Here is a 17,891-nt window from a genome sequence, read left to right on the forward strand (position 1 = left end):
TCCTTGCCAAGGCACCTTAGTTGAGGGACTGCCTGTGGCACACTACAGTTTAGTTTCCAGAAGACTGAAATGCTTTAGTCTAAGGCTCTGGCTATACGAGAGAGCTTACAGCGGTGCAGCTGCACTAGTGCAATGCAGATCTAAGCTCTCTAGTGTAGCCGCTTTAAGCCAACAGGACAGAGCCCTCCCCATCGACTTAATTAGGCTAGGTCTACACTACAATCTTAAATCGACCTGTGTTAGGTTGACTTACAGCCACCACATTAATTACTGCAGTAGCAATGTCCACACTACCCTCACCAGGAGCACTTCCACTAACTGAAGGGAGGCGATGTGGGGAACTGAGAGTCATGGCTCTCAGCTCCATACAGCTCCCAACCAGGAACCCAGCTGCTCCCAGGGCTTGTTGCCTCCTCGCTCCCAGCTGGAAGCAGGGGAAACTGCTGGGGCTTCTTGCCTTCAGTGGGGAGATCTGTGCCCGGAGTCCAGTCAGCTGCCGTGCTCCTGGCTTGGAGCAGGGAGATGGGTTTCTGGGGGGCAGCAGGGGTCCCAGTGGGGAGCAGGGAGCCTGGGCAGCAGTAGGGCTTGGAGCAGAGACCCAGCAGCAGCCCAGCTGGGGAGCTGGCTTTCTTGTCAATTTCATGGCTTTCATAAATTGTTTCAAATTGTTTCTGTATTTTTAAAAATGCTTGTTTTTAAACCATTCTCCCGATTTCTTCTACATCATAATACTTACTTTGTATTCACATCAGAGACGCACATTGTGGGTTTAGCTCTTACATAAGCATCACCAGGAAAAATAGTAGTATTTTGAAAAAGAGAAGCTATACTGTAATTACCTCAGGGAAGACATGTACCATAGCCATAGAAAATAGACATCATTTATATATGTGTGAATTTACACATTTATAAAAGCTTAAGCTGGGGCATAGGCATATGATAGGTGCCTAAATTGAGGTGTCTGTACCTATGCTCACTGTCAGAAACCTGTGGGGCTTCAATGGTAGAAATTTAGACCCTAGGGACTTGAAGGGCCTGCAGGGTTAGGCAGCAGCTGAGCAAGAGTTTGGGGAATCTCAGTGGTGCCTAAATGTTGGACTTAGGCACCTAAAGTAACACTTAGGCACCTAAGTTCATATGTGGGGCTAGCCCAGAGTGACTACATCAGGGATCGGCAACCTTTCAGAAGTGGTGTGCTGAGTCTTCATTTATTCACTCTAATTTAAGGTTTCGCGTGCCGGTAATACATTTTAACATATTTAGGTCTCTTTCTATAAGTCTATAATATGTAACTAAACTATTGTTGTATATAAAGTGAATAAGGTTTTTAAAATGTTTAAGAAGCTTCATTTAAAATTAAATTAAAATGCAGAGCCCCCTGGACTGGTGGTCAGGACCCAGGCAGTGTGAGTGCCACTGTAAATCAGCTCGCGTGTCACTTTCAGCAGGCGTGCCATAGGTTGCCTACTCCTGGACTACATGATGCCTATTCAATGAACGTGGATCTATAGCTGACGTCCCAAGTACTGTAATGTTCTGAACTAGACAGATTCTTCACTTTAACTTTAACTATGAGTTTACAGGATGTCTTTAACCAAATACATATCTATAATGCCTATATTTGCATGTGCACCATTAATTCATTTGTTCTTGTTTTTAATTTAATTAAAAAATAAGAGAATAGGTCTGACCTTAGTTATTTGTATTTGTGAGGTGTGTTTATAAGAATTACGTATGATCCTAACATATTGCAAACTAAATTCTGCACTGATTTATGCACCGTGCAATCTCATTAAATTCAGCATGGCCCTTTATGTTTGTTTTGCTGGGGCTTGGCCCATACATCATTTTAGTAGTAAGAGAATGATATTTCTGGAGGAGTGAAGTCTGAACTGGATGTATATTTTAACCATTAAAAGATTAATAAAACAACTATCTACCACACAGCTGCAACACAACTGCAAACAACATATCTCCTGTAATTTTTGGCTTACAAGTATGTACATTTTGTGAGGGGAACTGGTGGGGAACGGGGAGACTCTTTGTAGTCTTGTGAAAACAATGGCCATATCTTCATATATTGACACTTCTTTGGCAATAATATTAGTTCATCAATAACATATGACAGCAATAAGATTCTGGATCTCTATCCAGCTATTTGTGGGAGGTTGCTCTTGGTGATGAAGGCAGTTACTTTTGGAAGAAAGAAAGCTGAATTCTGTAGCTATTCTGCTCCTTAGCATGAAAAAACCAATTTGGTTAGCTGGAGTATTATACAATGGTCTCCAGAATGGAATGATATAAATTCACACAGGACTATGATTTTGCTAATCTCACAAAGTCAGTTTTATTGAAAACAAAAGGCCATACTTTGTTGAAAGGGTTCTGTGTGGGGCAATCTGGGTGTCGGCAACTCAGTGGGGAATCCAGGTGCAAGGAGGATCTGGATGCACATGGGTTGTTTTTTTGCGGGGGTGGGGAGGGTTCTGGGTGCAATGATAATGGGACTGTGCAGGGGGATCAAGGTGAAGGTGGTTGGAGCTCAGTGGGGGGCTGTTTATGGGAGGGATAGAGCTTGGCAGGGGGGTCTGATTGTGGGGGGTTCAGTGGAGTGGTCCAGATGCTGATGGAGTTGGGGTCACTGGAGTGGGGATCCAGGTGCAGGCGGTTGGGGCTTGGTAGGGTGGGGATATAGGTGTGGGTGACTTTTTGGGGTGGCCCAAGTGCAAAGGGTGTGGGACTTGGCAGAGGGGGTTCTGGATGCGGGGGAGTGAGGCTTGGTGGGAGGATCTGATTATGAGGGGGTTTGGATGCACATGGGTTGGGTGGATGGGGGAGCAGTTCTCCATACAGTGATCCCTCCCCCAGCAGCTGAGGAGCGATGGGTGCAGGAAGTGGGGGAGAGGAGAGTTTGCAGAGCTTCCTGCAGGTTGGGGAGAAATCTGGGAATGGATCTTACCTGGCCTTGGATGCTATGCAGGGGAAGACGAAATCCCATCCTCCCAGCCCAGCCAGGACTAGCAGCTGAGCCCAGCGCAGGGTAGGAGCTACCCAGTCGGGTCTTCTCCAGTCTCAACCCCTGCACCACAGTGATCTACCTCTCTGCCGGCTGTCCTGGGCACCCAAAACATACTCCTGGGAAGGGTCACATGACTGCTCTTGTAGCTTCCCTGTTAGAAAGTTATTTCTCTGCGGGGAAGCAAAGAAATCTGCAGGGGACATGAATTCTGCACGTGCACAGTGGCATAGAATTCCCCCAGGAGTAACCCAGGCTAGTATTTTTGGCACTAGCTGCTCAAAAATTATTGTGTATTATAGTTTTGATTTATCTACAAATTGATTTCATTCTCCTAAGTGATCCTTAGTATACAACTGAATAGTTGTTATAATGCCAGAAGATATGTAACTTTCATTATTTAATTAATTCATCCTCTGGACAGAAGATATGAATTACCTCATAGAGTTCCACCACAACTTCAGCAACCACCTCCCCATCCCCCAACCATCAAACTCTTTCTAGAAAACACCTATACCTACATTAATTCTTGGACAGCACGATCAGCTTGAACAATGGAACCCTACAAACAAATATATGTAAGAAACCCATCAATCACCATACTTACCTCCACATATCCAGCAAATACCCCAAACATACCCCCAAAATATCTGTTATCTACAGCCAGGTATTCAGAAACCACAGAATTTGCTCCACAGAAAAAGTGTGGGATACACACCTAAACACATTTAAAACCTATTTTACTGAACAAGGATGGTCCACCAGAGAAGTAGATTGCATCATGGAAAGGGCCACCTAAATACCCCAGGAGAACCCAACTCAATACAGGAAAGAGAAATCCACTGACTATACCCCTGTCACTTACCACCTAACACACCGAAACCCATACAGAATATCACCAAATAATTACAACCCATACTTGATGGGGATCACATCCTGAAAGAAATCTTTCCTGAACCCCTCTTCTTGCCTTCAATGAACTGCCTGTGACGTTGCAGTCTATATGATTTTATAAAAAATATGCTAATGAGTTAATATAATGTAACTGGAATATGTTTCATGAGAAAGGTCTCTTGTAAGGTATCATTACAAAGCTTATAATCTACTGAGTGTGTTCATCCTATTTGTATAAATGTATCACTCTTGTATCTAAAACTAGAAATATGAAATATAACTCTGAGGGCCTGTTGTAATCATGCAAAGTGTGGGCAATTAATGGTGGTCTGGAATCTTGATGGCTCCCATCAACCAGGGCAATTGACTGTGGATGGCACTGTTTGCAGGAAAGCCTTCCTGTGAATCAGGCTGGGAGGAATGAAGGCTTGGGGTCTTACTGTGACATGTGATCATGCCACCTGAACTGGAATCCATCTTTAACCTGGTGCTTTTCCATTGAGAAGGAAGGGGGTGGGACTCTAGAGAGGGACAAAGGATTCCTGCCTTATGCAAAAGATATATAAATGGATGAAACAGAACAAAGGGGGCAACCATCATGAGGAATCCTCTAGCTAGCTGGAACAAGAGCTGTACCAGGGGAAAGGATTGTGCCCAGACGAGGATGGTGTCCAGTCTGAGAAAAGCAGCTTATTGAAACATCTCTAAGCGTCAGATTTTACCTGTATTCAGTTGTATTACTGTATTAGGTTTAGATTTGCGTATTTTATTTTATTTTATTTGGTACTTCACTTTGTTCTGTCTGTCACTACTTGGAACCACGTAAATCCTTCTTTCTGTATTTAATAAAATCACTTTTTACTTATTAATTAACCCAGAGTATGTATTAATACCTGGGGGGAGCAAACAGCTGTGCATATCTCTCTATCAGTGTTACAGAGCGCTAACAATGTCGAAGTTTACCCTGTATAAGCTTTATATAGGGTAAAACAGATTTATTTGGGTTCAGACCCCATTGGGAGTTGGTCATCTGAGTGTTAAAGACAAGAGCACTTCTGTAAGCTGCTTTCAGTTAAGTCTACAGCTTTGGGGCAAGTAATTCAGACCCTGGGTCGGTGTTCGAGCAGACAGACATGTCTGGCTCAGCAAGACAGGGTGCTAGGGTCCCAAGATGGCAGGGAAAGCAAGGGCAGAAGTAGTCTTGGCACATCAGGTGGCAGCTTCCAAAGGGGTTTATGTGATCCAACCCGTCACACCGCCCAATCTCACCGAGCTCATCATCAGATGCAAGTTGTCCATAGACCAAGACACACCAACTGAAAAGCGGCACAAGACCTTGCCAGAACAACAGATGCAAAACCTGCAGACATATCTCAACTGCTATGATGATCAGTACCCCCCATGACACCTTTCAAGATACATGGATCTTACATATGCCTATCACAATATGTGGTGTACTTCATCCAGCATATCAAATGCCCCAATAACAACTATGTGGGTGAAACCAGACAATCACTATGATCTCAAATGAATTCACACAGAAAAATAAGACAAAAACACCCTATTGCTATGTGGGAACACTTTTCACAAAGCAATCACTTCACGTCTGTTCTTTGAATACTTGTCCTCAAGGGAAACCTGCACAAAACCTTCAAAAGGCAAGTCTGGGAACTTAAATTCATACCTCTGCTAGATACCAAGAATCATGGATTTAACAGGGACACTGGTTTTATGACTCATAATAATTTCTAACACACCACACTCCCTGCTACCCTTAATTGCCCTTTCAAGCCCTTTAAGCAAAATAATATAATCTCCAATTGCCTGCTTCATTCTGAATGACCACCTTCAACATACTTTACTCTTTCTGCTTAACAATCTGACCCAACTTGTATTTAGCTCAGACACTCTGCTTCCTTCCCCAAAAGCTTGTATCTTCCACCAACAGAGGTTGGTACAATAAAAGATATTACCTCACCTACCTTGTCTCTCTCTTTGTTCAGTTAAGTCATTACTGTTATTATATCTGCACTTACATGATATTTGGCTCAATGCACAAGTGTCTGGGCACATTTACAGTTTTGTTTTTCAACATACATTATTAACCAACTGTGAATAACTGGTCACAGGCAGATGATCCTCATATAAATGACCAATAACTTCTATAATAAAGAAAATCAGAAAACCTCTCTCAGAGTCATTTAAAGGTGACCTGCAAAAGATATAAAAGGAGGGAGTGTCCTTTTTTGCTACTTAATGGGGTATAAAGAAGGCCTGAAGATGTTTTTGTTGTTGATATTTTACTAACTTTCTGCTTCTATTTTACGTTAGAAATATCAGGTCTCTCAAGTGTAGTTTTCTCTCATTTTACTAGTAGACCTTGGGAAAGTTTATCATGAGCTCTGACGCCTTATCCAAAAGCATGCAGGTGTTGAATTTTCAACAAAAGCTTTATTTATTCAAAATGTTAATTAGAAATTAGCAGAGGTGTTAATAAAAACAAACCTTGAAACAGTCTGACTAAAAATTCCTTCACCTTTCAGTTGTCCAACTATCACTCTCTTGGCTTTTGTGATATCACTATTGCATTAGTTCTCCAGTCACCACAGACTGCTAGATTAGAGAGGGCCTGAATTTCCAATGTCAAAACAAGATTTTTTTTTAAATCAGACCTTCTTTGTAAAGGAGTAAAAGAAGGGCCCTTCCCTACCTCCCCAGCTCACCTTTAATACCAGGGCTTTGTCTTAGTCCAGGGTTTCTCAAACAGGGGTCGCTGCTTGTGTAGGGAAAGCCCCTGGCGGGCCGGGCAGGTTTGCTTATCTGCCCCCAGGGCCAGTGCAACCATTTAGGAGACCTAGGCAGTCACCTAGGGTGCTAGGATTTGGGGGGGGGAGGCATTTTCTTCGGCAGCGACCGTGGCAGCTGGATCTTCGGCAGCCCCGGTCGCCGCTGGCATTTAGGTGGAGGGAGCTGAGGCAGGGGAGCGCAGGGAGGGCTGCCTGTGGCAAGTAAGGGTGGGGGCGCGGCATGCAGGGGAACTCCCCACCCCAGCTCACCCCTGCCCCGTCTCCTCCCCGAGCACACTGTTGCTGCTTCACTTCTCCCGCCTCCCAGGCTTGCGGTGCCTAAGCTGATTGGCGCCGCAAGCCTGAGAGGCAGGAGAAGTGAAGGGGCGACGGTGTGCTCGGGGAGGAGGCGAGGCAGAGCAGAGGTGAGCTGGGGTGGGGGGGGTGCCTTGGGGCAGAGGGTGGGGGCTGGGGAGCTGCCTCAAGGGTGGCACCTCAGGGCAGAGGGGGGGAGCTGCCACGGGGGGGCGCCTCTGGGCAGGGGCGAGGGGGGGGAGGACGCAAGGTGGAAGTTTCGCCTAGGGCGCAAAACATCCTTGCACCAGCTCTGCCTGCCCTGTCCGCAGGTCTGGCCGATCGCGGCTCCCAGTGGCCGTGGATCACTGCTCCAGGCCAAAGGGAGCTGCTGGAAGTGGCAGCCAGTACGTCCCTCAGCCTGCGCCACTTCCAGCAGCTCCCATTGGCCCGGACCAGCGATCCACGGCCACTGGGAGCCGCGAGCGTCTGGACCTGCGACGGGGCAGGTAAACGAACCGGCCCAGCCCGCCAGGGGCTTTCCCTACACAAGTGGTGACCCCTGTTTGAGAAACCCTGTCTTAGGCTGATCTATGCTTAATTTTTTTTAACAATATAGCTATGTTGATTAGAAGTATTATAAAAACTATCTCCGAAGTGACCTCGCTATGGCAACAAAAACACTAGCAAAGATGCAATTATATTTACCAGTATAACTTAATTTGTTTTGGGAACTAGTACAAACTTTGTCTCCACCAGCAGAGTTTGCCGGTAAAGCTATATTGGAAAAACTTACTACCAAATAATTTGTAGCGCAGACAAGACTTTTACTGAGGGAAAGGCCTAGGCAAAGAGTTGGACTTACACTAGTCCTGAAGATCAACAAATCTGAACACTAGTAGACCAACAAGGGGAGCAAATACAGACTTGGGGATCAGTGCAGTCTTCAGAGAACTGATTGTTACGCTCTCTGTTGTTCACTCTGCCAAACTACCTCTTACCCATTAACAGGAATAGCTGTAGATTTCTTGACTAGCACTATGTACTGCAGGAATCCAATCTGAAAGTCACAAAGGCATGCTATAGTTTTCAAGGTCCAGATCAGAGGGAAATGGTCATGGCTTCAGGTATTTTGGCTAGTGATACTACCTGAGGATCCAAGAGAAATCAAAGATCAAAAAGAACCACTATGTTGCAAAACTTTTGGACAAAGCTCTTAGATATTACACCTCCTTATTTGCATGTTTTCTTCTTCTAAAGAAAGATCCCATTCTAGCTTGTGCAAACTACCCATACTAAGAAATAAATTACAATATTTCAAAGCTAATATCCTGGTGCTTGGCACCTCTGTAAAACAAGCCATGCAAGCCTAAAGTTAGGCATCTACATCAATATTTATGCAGCTGAATAAATAGCCTAATCTTCAGAAGTGCTAAGCACCCACAATTCCTATTTGGGTATCTTACTTTAAGCTCCAGTTTGAAAACTTTTCCAAGCTCAAAACTTTTCAAACGATATAGTTTAGCAAAAGAAACAAACATATCAAACAAACAAAACAAAACCCCTAACACTGATCAATGTTTAAATTCTGGCCTAGGATGACTTAGACTCAACCTATTGAAGTAGTTCTATATCATTAACAATTGCACCCATACCCTAGATATTACTGTGGCCAAATTCTCTGGTGTATGTTGGCATTGGCATTTCCATCGATTCCAGTGGAACTATATCAATTTATATCAGCGGAGAATTTGGCTCTCGATCTCCAAAATTACCATACCTCACTCATTTCACACCACTATAAATTTTCATTGTTCTGTGTTAGATCATTGAAGGTGTACGTGAGCTATAATGTCTAATTTGTATTCACAAAGTCACTCCTTGTTCATGGAATTCACCGTTTTGCAATGTGTTTTGTAGCAGTGGTAGATTTTACTAGTGTGATATACAGCACTGCAGATAAAATGTGCATTTCAAATGATGCAGAAGTCTAAGCATTCTTATAATCAAGGGTCAATTTTAATATCTTTTGTACGTTATGTTTTGATTTCCTTTTTTTGTAAGCAAAACAGAAGTTACAAAGAAGTGTGGGCAGGTAAGAAGGTGTAATATTTGGAAGCCAAATAACATTGAGATAGCTTATGTTTTTATGAGAGAAAATTCATTTTGCTAAATGAAAACTAGAATACAAACTATGAATAAATTATTAATGATGTTTTCTCCTCAGATCAGCAAAAGATACAGATACTGAATGGCTCAAGGGACTAGTAATGGTATATGGAGATTTTTACCTCTAAGTAACTACCTCATATTTGTCTCATGTTGATAGAGACTGAAAGTTACCATTTGACAGGTATTCAAGAGCCTATATAAAATTACTGTTCTCAATCTACTTCTTCTTGTAGATCTTCATATCAGAATGGGCTTCTTGTTGTCAAAATACAGACTGAGTAAGCATGGAGACTTGATTACTCTTTCAGCCCTATAGGTTCATCCCTCCAAAACAGGTTTTGAGGCACAATAGGGAGTGGGATGGGGGGACCTTGCTCATATTACACTTGTTCTCTGTATAACTACAGATTTCAGTCACTAGCAGTGTCAGTTTAGCATCTCTCAATTACTAAATTAATTTCTGAACAAAAAGAACATATAAAAGAAAACCAACCTACTTCCACATGAGATTAAGAATATAAGAACAGCCATATTGGGTCAGACAAAATGTCCATCTAGCTCAGTATCCTGTCTTCTGGCAGTGGCCAATGCCAGGTGTCCCAGAGGGAATGAACAGGTAATCATCAAGTGAGTCACTCATTCGTAGCTTCTGGCAAACAGAAGCTAGGGACACTATCCCTGCCCATCCTGGCTAATAGCTATTGATGGGCCTATCCTCCATCAATGTATCTAGTTCTTTTTTTGATGAGTTGAAATATCTAGCTTAATGAGATTGACCATTAGCCTCACTGTTTGGCAAAAGGCATGTGATTTTTTTTTCTTTTGTAATCTGAAGTTACAAGAGTAGTGATAAAGGCATAGAGTTTGGATGCAAAAAAATAATAATAATAATAGTAATTCATGGCAGCAAAAGCATACATCACAATAGATCTAGACTAACTGAAGTAGTGTACAAATCTCCCTTGGTGCAGAAGGTGACATATCAATGTGAAGTTGCACTCTATATTTTATGAAAATATGCTAATGAGTTTAAATATAATGTAACTGAAATATGCTTCATGTAAAAGGTCTCTTGTAAGGTATCATTACAAAGCTTATAATCTACTGAGTGTGGTCATCCTATTTGTATAAATGTACCACTCTTGTATTTGAAACTAGAAATATGAAACATAACTCTGAGGGCCTATTGTAATTATGCAAAGTGTGGGCCATTAATGGTGGTTTGAAATCTTGATGACTCCCATTAACCAAGACAATTGACTGTAGATGGCTCTGTTTTACTTGTAAGTTTCCCTGTATATGTGTGTGCTGGCAAGTGAGTAATGAAGTCTTACAGTGACGTGATCATGTCACTTGAACTGGAATCCATCTTTAACCTGGTGCTTTTCCATTGAGAAGGAAGGAGGTGGGAATCTAGAGAGGGACAAAGGATTCCCGCCTTATGCAAAAGATATATAAATGGATGGAACAGAACAAAGAGGGCAGCCATCGTGAGGAATCCCCTAGCTACCATCTGAGCTGGAACAAGAGCTGTACCAGGGGAAAGGATTGTGCCCAGACTAGGAAGGCATCCAGTCTGTGAAAGAAATTTATTGAAACATCTCTCAGGGTGAGATTTTATCTGTACTCAGTTGTGTTACAGTATTAGGCTTAAATTTGCATGTTTTATTTTATTTTACTTGGTACTTCACTTTGTTCTGTCTGTCACTACTTGGAACCACTTAAATCCTATTTTCTGTATTGAATAAAATCACTTTTTACTTATTAATTAACTCAGAGTATGTATTAATACCTAGGGGGCAAACAGCTGTGCATATCTCTCTATCAGTGTTATAGAGGGCAAACAAACAGACAGGAACACTTCTGGAAGTTGCTTTCAGTTAAGCCTACAGCTGTTAGGGGACATGGTTCAGACCGTGAGTCTGGGTTTGCAGCAGGCTAGCGGGTCTGGCTCAAACCAGGCAGGGCACTGAAATCCCAAGCTGTCAGGGCAGGAAAGCAGGGGCAGAAGTAGTCTTGGCACATCAGTTGGCAACCCCAAGGGGGTTTCTGTGATCCAACCTGTCACTATCAGTGCAGACTGTTCAAAGGTCTTTGTCAGTTTTAAAACATATTACAATTTTATCACAAGGCCCATTCCTCTAATCAGAGCCACCACAAGCAGAGCTTTACCTCAGCATTGTGAATTCAGATGTGTTTAATATAAGAGCCAGCATCTGCCTGTATGGAACTGATATCTGATTGTAAGACTATGGTCTTAGTTTGGAAGGATTATTTTTCTAAATGGCTGTGTTTTGAAGTTACTCACCCCCTCAAGTATATCACAGGAATAGATCCAGCAGTAGCCAAGGGAAGGATATGTAATGAATCACACTTAAACATAAGACATGCCAATAACATATCTTCCGTTTGTAATAAGACTGTTTGTTAAACTGTACGTAGCATAAAAGGAAATTATATAAAACATGTAAAATGTAAAAAAACAAGACATTTAATTACAGGTCATCAGATTACCTAATTGGGTGCCATGACCCATAGCTCTCAAACCTCGGTCTGCAGGATTTTTAAAAGCAGCCATACTCCAACCCTCCAGCTGGCTGATGCTTGCTTACCTGGGACCCATGAACTCCAGTCCTAATTTTAGGATCTGCCCCATATTTTCTATTGGCAGCTTATTGGCCTGCTGGCCCTACTTAAGCCAGCAGCAAGAACAGGAAGCTGTCTGAACAATTGGGCTCCATCCTGTTCTGGACTGTGTGCCTTGTGCTTCCTGCTCCTGCTCCTGCTCCCGCTCCCCCCCCCCCTCGGTTTGATTTTCTGGCCTTCTGACCCGGCCTGACTTTGGTTCCTGACTTGATTTCCAATTTCTCTCCTGCTTCTGACCTCCTGGTATCCTGATCTGGCTGACTTCTGACTCCTGTCGTGTGACTGCGAACTCGTGACTCTGAGTAATAGGTGTGACTGCCCACAACCTGGCCGTGACAACTTGTTCAGACCACAGTTATCCTGAGGGGTTTAGCCTAGTGGTGAGAAGGATGGATGCAGCGGCACCACTGCAGCCACTAGAAGCATTGGACTCACCCAGATGGGCTCTCCATTCAGGCAGATAATCAAGCACTGCAGGTCCAAGTTGTGCAGCTGACTTCAGACAACCAGCTCCTTCACTTTAACCCTGCCCTGCAGTCCGTCCCGGTCACAGCCCTTTTCCATCATGTCCCTTGATATCTGCCCGAAGGTATCATAATTCCTGCGGCTGGAGCGCAGCTGGGACTGGACAGCTTTCTCCCCCAAACACTGATGAGGTCCAGCACCTTGCCATTGCTCCATACTGGGGGTCGCCTGGCGCATGGAGGCATGGTCACCTGGAAGGATTTGCTGAGAGCATTCCATGCCTGGCTGAGCAAACAAGAAGGGGATTTTCAAAATTTCCAGAGAATTTAAAGGGTGAGTATGATGGTTGGTCACCTGAGGGCAGGGCAGTAGGGTTCAAAGTGATGACCAGAGTGGCTAGAACAGGCATTGTGGGACACTTCTGGAGGCAGATCAGAGCACATTAACAGACCAGGACGTCGACACTGGTGCTGTGGCGCTCCAGCGGGGGCACATCAAACGTTATTCCACTCGCTGAGGTGAATTACCAGGAGCGCTCTAGCCACGGAGTCCGGGCGCTCTACCTGCATTGCCAGTGTGGACGCATCATGAGTTAGAGTGCACTGGGCTGCTTTAATGTGCTCTAACTCACAAGTGTAGCCATGCCTTAAGTTCCATTGGTCGCTTGAGGCCCAGCATGCATTTGAGCAATTTAAGCTTACCTTCACCACCTCTCCAGTACTGGCCCACCCTGACATGGCGCAAACTTTTGTTGTGGAAGCCAACATCTCTAGTACTGAGATCAGGGCAGTCCTCTGCCAAGTCATGGACCTAAGAAAATACTGCATCCCATCACCCACTACCCAAGGAAGCTCACACCTGCTGAGAAAACTATGAGATCCAGGACAAGGAGTTCTTGACAATTAAATCTGCCTTTGAAGATGGTGACACCACTTGGAAGGGGCCTGTCATCTGGTCCAAGTGTTTATGGACCACATAAAACTGGAGTCTCTGCAGGGTCAAGATCCTGAGCCAACAACAGCTCCAATGGGCTCTTTTCTTCTCTCAGTTCAACTTTACCCTGACCTGCTGCCCTGGAATCAGGAACAGCAAGGCCGATGCCTTGTCCCAAAGATATGGTCTCGACTCATGAGGTGCTAGTTTTGAACCCAGCCCATGTTCTCAAATCCCATAACTTTCTTAATGCAACACTGCCAGGACCTGCTCACACTCATCCACTCTGGCTCTCTCTCTGCAATTCCATCCGATGTATTGGTCATTGTCAACCGAGAACCACACGACCCCTGGGAGGGGATCATGTTTGTGAAGGACTGCATCTATACCCCCCCCAATACCTGTGAAGAAGTGGGAGTTCTACACCTGTGCCACAATCCACCTTGGCAAGACGTTTGAGGCAATATAAAACCCAACAATTAACATCCCATTTCTTCTGGTGGCCCGGAATGTGCCCCATAATAAAGACCTTTATAGCTTCCTGCTAGGTGTATGCCCACACCAAGATCCCTTGCCAGAAACCCTGTGGTCTCCTCCAATCTCTGAACACCTCTCTCAGCCCTAGGAAACCATCTCTTTGGACTTTTTGGTGGAACTACCAGAATCCACTGGTTTCACCACCATCCTGACAGTGATAGATTGCTTTGCTTTTCTAAAATGGCTCACTTTATTCCCTCTACAGGTTTACCCTCTGTGGAGGACCACATTTTACTGCCGACTTCTGACACATTTATTAGGAGTTCACATGAACCTGTCCTCTGTCTACCATCCACAGTCAAACAGCAGGAATCAATCTGATCCTTGAACAATACTTATGGTGCTACATCAGCCATCACCAGGATGACTGGTTTTCACTGTTATCATGCAGAGTTATAATAATAATAGGAGATATACACCTATCTCTTAGAACTAGACTGGACCTTGAAAGGTCATTGAGTTCAGCCCCCTACCTTTGCTAGCAGGACCAAGTACTGATTTTTGCCCCAGATCCCTAAGTGGCCCCCTCAAGGATTGAACTTACAACCCTGGGTTTAGCAGGCTAATGCTCAAACCACCAAGCTATCCCTCCCCCTCTCATGCAATAATGCAGACCGTGTATTCACAGGCCATAGCCTCTTCTTTATCAACTATGGGTACCATCCCCAGTTTCACCCACAACTACCCACTTCCTCCCTGAACCCATCGGCCTTGGACCTAGTAGAACACATCCATTGCATCCATGAGGAGGTGAAGGGACAACTTGAAAAGGCAAAGGAGGATTACAAAAGGCTTACAGACAAACATAGACAACAGGGCCCTGCATACTCCATAGGACAAAAGGTCTGGCTTTAAACAGAATACCTCAGCACAGACAGACTCTCCCAGAAACTAGACTATCAGTTCCTTGGCCCATACTTCCTTTGGTGACAAATCAACATGGTTACCTTTGAGCTTCAGCTCCCTCGATCCCTTAGAGTTCACCCTGTGGTCCACATCTCACGTCTATGTATTTAGCATATGCAATACGGTCAAGCCAAGCCACAGCATTCTTATCAACTATGTTCAAAGCATGAAGATCTCCAGGAAGTTGAGTCATTTTGCAGTCCTCAAAAATGTGTGTCATGGTTTGTGGCTGCCCACATTGACAGAGTGGAATGTCTCTAAAATGCTGCCAATCTCACTTCTGAACCCATACACTGAGAACATGTTTCCCTATAGTTCCCTATCCCCATCCTCACTGGTAAAGGTACAGGGTCAAGAGGAATACATTATACAGGAAGCCGTCAACTCTAAGATCAAATGGGTGGTACCTGACCAATTGGGATGGTTATGGCCCACAGGAACACACTGTGGAGCCAGAAGAAAATGTTCTTGCTTCCCACTGGTTCAGGCCTTCCACAGAAGCCATCCTGAGAAACCTAGGCCCATGTCTCCCAGAGAGTACCCATAGGGGAGAGAGTAATGTCATGACCACATGTCTCAAACCTGGGTCTGTAGCTATGCTGCTGAGCCTTGCTTACCTGGGACCCTTGAAGCCTAGCTCCAGTTTGAGGATCTGCCCCTGCAGTCCTATTGGCAGAGTCCTGGAGCTCATGACTGGCCTGCTGTCCCTACTTAAGCCAGCAGCAGGAACAGGAAGCTGTCTGAACAACTGGGCTCCACCCTGTTCTGGACTATATGTCACATTACTCCTGATCCGGTAGGATTCCTGGCATCTGATTCATGGCTCTGACCTCTAGTTTGTCTCCCGAGTCTGATCCCTCTTGTATCCTATCTGGTCTCACTCGTGGTTCTGCTCTCCAATTCGTCTCCTTCTGCCATCCTGACCCAACTGACTCCTATCTTGTGAATGTGGACTCAGGCTCTGACTACTAGGTCTGGCTACTCATGATCTGGCTGTGACACAGAGTTAGAGTAATTTACTTCCCAAGTGATATTACTTGTGTTTTTAAGTATATTGACTAGCTGGGGTTTGAGTACTTTATCTACAAGCCTAGCCTAGCTCCTCTCAGCATAGGATGCAAGGATGGTTGTTAAAGCAACTAGTTTGTTCTTTCTTTCTCTAAAATAAAACTATAGAGGCCCATCCAGTAATCTGGGCACCTATCCCACAAATTAAAAATCACAAAGTAAACAGGACTTGCCCATAAAAATGGCACCATCAGCCCACCCCCACCTCAATAGGCTTGGCAAAGAGAGGGAGGAAAAACAACTTTCAACAGAACAGCTATGATGTAAGCAGCTTTCTTGAATTGATATTACATGTAAAAAGAATCTCACTTCTCTAGACAGACAAGAAAAAAAAGCTGAGGGAAAAAATCAGATTAAAATTGGAAAGAAGCACTCTATAAATGTAGGCTAGCCATAAAAACAAAAGCAGAGACATACAGCATGCTGGAGTCATAGGCTGTTTTGTGGAAATGATCATCATCTTTAGGAACAGCTGCAATTAATTAGTTCTGCCCACATCAATAAATGCTGTTTTAGGGACAGGAGAATATTGTGAACAGCAAGAAAGAGCACAATACATTAAAAAAAGGACAAAAAGTGAAACCTTTTCAAAGGAAATTTGTATAATGAAATGCAAATATTAGGGATCATACGTTTGAGGAAGGCCTGCATGCAAAACCTCTGCACACACAGCCTTATTCCTTGACTTGTCAGTCATTCTCTTATCCTATATTCCCTCTCTTTACCTTACTCTATTTTCCTCTCTGAGGCTTAGCCAGAATTCCCAAGACACCTCAGGAATTATAATACAAATACATCTAATGTATTAAAAAAAATTATGACTACTGAACATGCACAGTTTTCTTTTTCTCTTTGTCCTGCAGCTTTTGGACATAGGCAGACAAAATTATCTTTGGGGCAAAATCTGTGTAGGTATACCAGACAGTGACTCTACTAGGCAATATAGATGGACCTGGCAGGAAAAACCTATGGTTAAGGTTGTGTGACACTTTCCATTATCAGATACTGTTTTCACATGCTTATAGCTTTAGCAAAATGTAATCATTTAGGCTGAAATTGTCCATGCCAGGGAGTCTGCCTCAGAACTGATTCTTATTTATTTATTATAAGCTTCAGCCATTTCTGAGGCTGAGGGGAAAAAAGACGGTTACTCACCTTTGTAACTGTTGTTCTTCGAGATGTGTTGCTCACATCCATTCCAGTTAGGTGTGCGCGCTCGTCGGAAACTTTTTACCCTAGCAACTCCAGTGGGCCGGCAGGTCGCCCCCTAGAGTGGCGCCGCCATGGCACCCGATATATACCCCTGCCGGCCCACCCGCTCCTCAGTTCCTTCTTGCCGGCTACTCCGACAGTGGGGAAGGAGGGCGGGTGTGGAATGGATGTGAGCAACACATCTCGAAGAACAACAGTTACAAAGGTGAGTAACCGTCTTTTCTTCTTCGAGTGATTGCTCACATCCATTCCAGTTAGGTGAATCCCAAGCCATACCTAGGCAGTGGGGTCGAAGTGAGAAGTCGCGGCATGGAGCACTGCAGATCCGAAGGCCGCGTCCTCTCTGGACTGCTGGACCAGGGCGTAGTGGGAAGCAAAGGTGTGGACCGATGACCAGGTTGCTGCCCGACAGATTTCCTGGATGGGCACACGGGCGAGGAAAGCCAGCGACGACGCCTGCGCCCTGGTAGAATGCGCAGTCACACGGCCCGTAGGAACATGGGCCAGCTCATAGCAGGTCCTGATACAGGATGTTACCCACGAGGATAACCTCTGCGAGGAAATGGGAAGCCCCTTCATGTGGTCCGCTACTGCCACGAAAAGCTGGGGGGATTTGCGGAACGGTTTGGTCCTCTCCACATAGAACGCGAGAGCCCTACGGACATCAAGCGAGTGGAGTTGTTGCTCCCTGCGTGAAGAATGAGGTTTCGGGAAAAAAACCGGGAGGAATATCTCTTGATTGACGTGGAAGGCTGAGACCACCTTGGGGAGAAAGGCAGGGTGCGGCCTCAGCTGCACCTTATCTTTATGGAAGACTGTATACGGGGGATCTACCGTGAGAGCCCGGAGTTCCGACACCCGTCTAGCTGAGGTAATAGCTACTAGAAAGGCAGTCTTCCAAGAAAGATAGAGTAGGGAGCAAGTAGCTAACGGCTCGAAGGGGGGCCCCATGAGCCGAGACA

Source organism: Gopherus flavomarginatus, chromosome 5 (assembly GCF_025201925.1).
Source record: "Gopherus flavomarginatus isolate rGopFla2 chromosome 5, rGopFla2.mat.asm, whole genome shotgun sequence".
Lineage (NCBI taxonomy): Eukaryota > Metazoa > Chordata > Testudines > Testudinidae > Gopherus > Gopherus flavomarginatus.